A 6,814-nucleotide genomic window follows, 5' to 3' on the forward strand; every position below is an offset into this window, starting at 1 on the left:
CTGAAAATCACAAAGGCTGTACAAACTCAAATTATAAAGAGCTCAAAGAGATAACCTTTTTGAAATCCAAGGAGACTGGATTAAGATACCACATTAGTTTCGGACCAGTACAAAAATTCCTGGTGTCATTTACCTTATCGCTCTCATATTATATTCTGTGCGTTTACTGTTTGTGATGATTTATACTTGTTTAAATCGAAAGGACTAACAACTTTGTACATGTTGTCTCCGTATCAGTCGACTGAGTCTAAATATAATCGACTAAATTTTTAATAGGCATACAATTCACCCCTCCCCTCTTGTACTTTTACATGGGGCCAGTTGTACTTGCATATTATAACCAGGCCAATGTGTGTTTTTGACGATATCCACGCCCAATTTCTTTTGGGTCGCATATTAGTCTTAAGGCTCGCAGAATGAATCGCAAACTGCTCCTGAAAATTGGCATCTTCTGGACAGTTATACGGTTATTTTTTGGCTCGCAAGTGCACCGCATAATTAAAAGAAATATATAAACTCATTTTCATATTTTTGTCTTCCTTGATATTTTTTGTGACAAGACTTTCTTTTTGTTGAATATTACAAGACTTATATGTTGTACTTGACCGTAAAAATCATAGAAGCAATATCTATGATAATCTGATTAATACATGATTATTAATCAACAATGGCAGAGTCAACAACACCTGCTCACCTACTCTGTATAAGTTAAAATCTCAACCACATTTATTGAAAATCAGAAATATCATGTCAAAATGGTTCCTTCTTTTTTTTTTTTCATATTCCAAGGTATGCAACTATGCGTATAGTACAATACATGCAAAGAATATGTCAATAGCATGATCTAGATCCAAGGTGTCTACTTACTGCTAATCTGATTATGCGAATCAAGAAAAAACCAATTACTTTTATCCAAAAACAAGCTTTGGGATCTATTCTCTTTTATGTGAGCCATATACTTAAAAAAAGAACATCTAACAAGATAACTTAACTTTCTTGACAACTACCTCAATAATCCAAAAGAAGGGAATCACTATCATTCATGTATTAAATACAGTCAACTCCAACACAGCAGAAAAAAACATTTGAACAACCTTCCAAAAAGAACTAGTAAAAGATTCTTTTTTAAAAAAAAAAAAAAATAAAGAAATCTTTCCCAATAAAAAGAAGTTAAATCTTGGAGGGGTTAATGGCATTGAATGAACACTACCTCAAAGCAAAAGATGGAGATCCCTCCGCCATATAACAGAGATCTTGAGTTTGAGCTATGAGAATAAAGGACCTCTCGAAAGTTGGAAGCAAGTGTTTTACGGATTTTTTTCGCCTACCTAATACTTAAAAAAACTAGCTCATAGCTTGACATGTAGGCAGAGAGATGGGAAAGACACCATTAAGAAACCAAACAAACTAGGATCTTTCAGGTATCCAAAACTGTATAATAACAACAACCCACTATAATCCCACAAGTAGGGTATGGGGAGGGTAGTGTGTACCCCTACCCTGGGACAAAGAGGCTGTCTCCAATAAAGTACTGTCTTTACTTGAAACGATCCTCAAAGCAATCAAAAAATCCCGGTATACTTGCCTTTTTCATTGATCATCAGCCAATAATCAAAACTAAGAGCAAACCAAGTCTAGTTTCAAATGCCAGATTCCTCATCAAAGGTCCCAAGCTGCTATGATGCAAAGAAAGGAAGTTCTCATGTAAGTTTATAAATCCTTGTATTGATCAAAGAAACTAATGATCAATTGCTGAAACTGAGTAGAAAAGAATCTCCCAAGAAATGAATTATCAAATGGACTAATAAAGACAGAATTCTGTACTTTTTCTTTCTTGCTAATTTTATGAAAGTCTCTTCCTCAAAGTTGATAACTTGTTTAAAGAAAGAAGAAGATCAGTTTACTCATTTCTGCAAAGTTCTCAATAACTGAACTACCCTTTTAATGTTACAGGGATGGTTTGAATCCGATGGCTTGATGTCGTTGATTCATCAAGGTCAAGATTATTCGTCGATGAGCCACAAGTTCAGAAGAACGATAGCAACAGAACTGACTTGAAAAATAAAATGAAAACTTTTGGTAGAAGGTCAAGAACAAGCGTCAAGCAGCCGACTAATTCTCCCTCGGATTATGCATCAACCCCTCAACAGCCATCTTATATGAAGGCAACTAGCTGTTCTAAAGGGAAAAGGGGTCATTTCCAAGCAAGTTCTCACAGTTCAAGTCCATCTTATTTTCGATCAGATTCTTCAGCTTCATCTAGTCGGACATCTAGCTTTAGAAGTGTGAAGATTTTGATAAACAAGGCTAGTTCTAAATCCAAGAGGTTTAACTCAAATTACCACCAAGTTCCAGTTAAGTCAACTTGTTCTTCCACTCTTAAGGATTTGAAGTTCCCTAAACATGTGGAACTTCATCCTGGACAAAGTGAATCAGACAGGATTTCAAAAGTGAGAGTTTGTTCATACCATCACTGTTCTCTCAATAATAATCCGTCGCCCCCAGTAAAGCGTGTCTACACAAGGAAAATACTCTTTAAATCACAGAAAAGCATTAGACTAGTAGGTGAGTCCATAAAAGGAGATCAAATTGCTGTTGATGGAAATGGAAAGACGCCATTGAGCATGCATGATCGTGTAGTTTATGGAGAAAATGAGGCAATTGAATTTACTGGTCTTGCTGAAATTGCATCTGGTGAAACTTCATTTCCAGAGAGAAGTTACCAGGAGACAATCAACATAATGAGGAAATATTCTACACTCGAGCAGGACATATTGTTTAAGTGCTACAATTGTATAGAAGGAGACTGGGATGATTGCACTTCTGTTAGCGATGATGATGTAGGGTCGAGCAATCAGAGTGTAACCGCATCAATTGTTTGCGATGACGAGGACGTAGATGCTGATTTCTATCATAAGCTTTCTCTGCCTCTTCTCATCAAGTCAGGTGACAATGTCACTATAAGTGAGAAGGATGAAAATATCAACAGAGAACTTAATAAGAATGAACCATTTGCCATTAAAACAAGATCGGTACGCGATGATCTTGTTGCAGCAAAATGTAGCACTGATTTTTCTTCTGCTTCAGCTAGCAACACTGGAATGGAACTCAGAGAGGATTTGAAGGAGAAGGATGGCAAAGCTAATCCAACCGAGGACCTTGATAATGCGTCATGTCCAATAGGAGACTCTGAATCCAGGAATTATCCTCTAACTGAAGATGCTGAATCCAATGCCTCAGCCCAGGAGCATAGGAGCACGTGGAGCCTGCTTCATAGATATATGATCCCTGAGGTATCTACAGAATTGGATACCAAACTGACCTGTGGAGCCGGTGAAGAAAATCACAAGAATGAGGGCAACAAATCATGTTCTGCAGAAAGTTCTGATTCATTTTTGAATTTTCCCGGGCGAGAATCAATGACTACAAATCAGGATACAGATAACCAGGAGATTGAAGTGTGCAAGCTTTTCGCCATTAAGCTAGTACGAGAAGCAATTGAGAGAATTCTTATTCCAGAAGTTCAAGACCAGTCATCAGATGATCAATCAGTAACAAGTGAAGGTGGAACATTATTACTTATATTTGTTTCTTTAGTTTTATTTAATGTTTTGTCAACGTATGATTGTTTCCTATCCCCTCCTTTTATAAGTTCTATATTAAGGAAGCGACATGAATTATTGATTTTAATGTTTACTATACAACAGTCTGTACTGAAGAAAACTTCATGGAGTCTGACACCAAGAATGAAGAATGTGATAAGGCATCTGACTCAGATGAAGAAAGTATTACCAGAGACAATATTGGCAGCCCGCACAAACAGAAAACAGAAGGACAAGTCACAAACAAAGCTGAGAAGAAAACACGAAAGCACTGGAGCAATCTTAAAAGATGGATTCTTCTCCAACGATTCATCAAGGAATTAGAAAAGGTGAGACAATTCAACCCAAGGAAGCCACGGTATCTGCAGCTGGAGCCTGATCCTGAAGCAGAAAAGGTTAATCTGAAACATCAAACAGCGGATGAGAGGAAAAGGGCAGAAGAATGGATGCTTGACTATGCACTACAGCAAGCGATAAGTCAGCTTGCTCCAACTCAGAAAAGAAAAGTGGGACTGCTTGTAACAGCATTTCAAACTGTGGTTCCGCCTCAAGGAGGAATGTTTCCTAAACTGAAAACTAAAAAATGAAGACAACTTGCAGATTGCAGGAAAGGGGAATGCATTAGTCTCCAACATGGACAAGACAGTGTTTAAGCCCGAGGCATTATTTGTATCAGAACCTAAAGTTGGTGAAAAGTATTCTAAACGCGTAGATGTAAGGAGTGCAGAAGATGATTGGTCGTTCAAAGATCATGATACTCAAATGATAATTTTACAACCAGTAACAGGCAAAGAGGAGTTGGATGAAGTAACAGGCACTTCAAGTGATAAGATATCGGTGGAAGGAAAAGCTAAGACAGAAGTTAAGGAAGATGAACATTCAAAGTTAGAACCTGAAGATCCGATTAATGTCTCCATAGCAAGTCATGAAAAAGAGGAGTGCAGTCGTTCAAATGATTCTCTAACCAATGATGGCGATGTAGCACCAGAAACTGACATTAATGTCTCTTCCGCTTCTGAATGTGAGGCAAGAGAAAGTACTACTGTATCCAGCGATGAGAACGAAAAGATAACTGAATTGGAAGGTGATGATGGAACATACAGAAGACAAGTAAACAAACAGAAGCACATCAGCATGTGGCACATGATATCGCAGCATGTACTATCAGATGTTATATCAAAAGTAGGGAGCGAACTACTTGATGGAACGGATGATGAGGTAGAAGACAACAACACACCAGCTGCATTGAACACCGGCAACTCTTTTCAAGATTCCTCTAAAACAAAGGATGATGCAGATACAAATAGGGAAGACCCTTATACGAGCCACTACGCGAGAAGTTTCAGCAGAAATGATGCTGTCAATCTCATAAGAGAAGCAGTTAGTCAAATCCTAACAACATCAACTCAAGATGATTCATCTGATACACAGAGTGTCACTAGTGGAGAGCAAAATAGTTCAAATTCCTTTTGTGAAAGCTTGAGACATCATGAAATGAATGAAGGAGGAATTGTGTTAGGTCAAGAAACAAAGGAGCTAGCTGCTAATGCTATCGGTGAAGAGGAAGAGAGTGTGATACGACATGCCAAGAGCAAACTTGAGCAACCAAAGTCCAAGAACTGGAGCAAGCTGAAGAAATTGATCCTCCTTAAGAGATCGATAAAGGCACTGGAAAGAGATAGGAAAATCAGACCACAACCCCCTCAGCTTCTGCCCCCTACACTTGATCAAGAACAAGAAAAAGTTGATTTGAGGCACCAAATGTCTGACGAGAGGAGAAAAGCTGAACAATGGATGCTCGATAATGCAGTGCAGCACATGGTTAATAAGCTAACTCCTGCAAGGAAAAGAAGAGTGGCAATGCTTGTAGAAGCATTTGAAACAATTGTTCCACTCCCTGAAGTATGAATTCAATGGTGTATTGGAGTTGGAGTAAAACTTGCCAAGATAGTTATTTGAGAATTTTTTTACAAGAATTATAAAGGTAAGCAAATTAGCTATGTACACTTTCTAGGCTCTAGCTAATTCACTGATCATGAGGAAAGAAGCCCACAGAAAATGTTTTGACAGATATAGCTGAAAGGTAACCTTTGGAACTAACTGAAATATATTGAAGAAACAGGTTAGCGATCGTGCTTGACATTGACTGAGCACATAAATAATAAAAACAGCTAGAATTTCACTGATATCCTGGGAAGCAATTGCTTTATAGAAGCTTGATTTGAGTCCAAACTTGTTTACAATAAGGTTTTGCAGGAAAATAGATATGCATATAATGCTTCAGCTAGAGAGAGTATTATATGTCATTGTAACACCTATATAGCCACACTGACTACGGTCACTAGGTCATGTATGTATTTAGTAGTAAAAAATTTTGGCAATCCATATGGTTTTTGTTGTGGATTTATAATTAAAGGATTGACTGATCAGTATATGATCAATGAAAATGTTGCAGCTCACTATCTGATATACATTTCCTACCAGTTTCTAATAAGCTTATTCGTTCTATTCTTTGTCAAACAGAACAAGCTAAACATAAAATTGTGATGCTAACTAAATTTTGGATTGTTACAAGAAGGTCCACTGTAAAATATTAATCCTGTGGTTTCTAAAATCATAGGCCTTGGCCTCGCTTATTCTAGTTCATCAGTGCAAACTGTGGGTCAAATGAGCTATGTTAAAATATATATTCAAGATAAAATAGATGGTTATACACTTACACTACATGAACTTTTACTACTAAATGCTAATGTAAAAGGGCAGCTCGGTGCACAAGCATCGCGCGTTCACGGTCAGGGAAGGGCCGCACTCCAAGGGGTGGGATGTAGCAGCCTACCACAATGAAAACATTAGTGGCTGCTCCACGGCTCGAATGGGTGAGCTATTAGTCACATAGACAACTTTACTGTTGCTCCAAACCAACACTATAATAAAATAAGTCATTAGCAAAGTGTTCAGAGAATTTCAGCTGGAAGCTTTTGTAAGTACCTTTCAGGAACAACAATGAATCAACTACACCTTAATTCTAAATAAGTCGGAATCAGTTATACGAATCTTTCACGAGCAACTTTGAGAAGAAATTATCATATCTGAAAAGAAATAAGCCACAATTTCTTAGTGCTTCACAAGTAATCAAGCGGAACAGATTGTTAGAAGACAAATGACAAGTTAAGATCATATAATAAATTGGTTTAGTAGCATTTGAAAGTACA

At 37.5% G+C, this 6,814-nt stretch overlaps 1 pseudogene; it reads left to right on the top strand.

Annotated features, from left to right (window-relative positions):
• Nucleotides 1-1,247: 1,247 nt before the first annotated feature.
• LOC104224553 (probable GPI-anchored adhesin-like protein PGA55) lies at nt 1,248-6,036 on the top strand (annotated as a pseudogene).
• The last annotated feature ends 778 nt before the right edge of the window (nt 6,037-6,814 follow it).

This window comes from Nicotiana sylvestris, chromosome 12 (genome assembly GCF_000393655.2).
Source record: "Nicotiana sylvestris chromosome 12, ASM39365v2, whole genome shotgun sequence".
Lineage (NCBI taxonomy): Eukaryota > Viridiplantae > Streptophyta > Magnoliopsida > Solanales > Solanaceae > Nicotiana > Nicotiana sylvestris.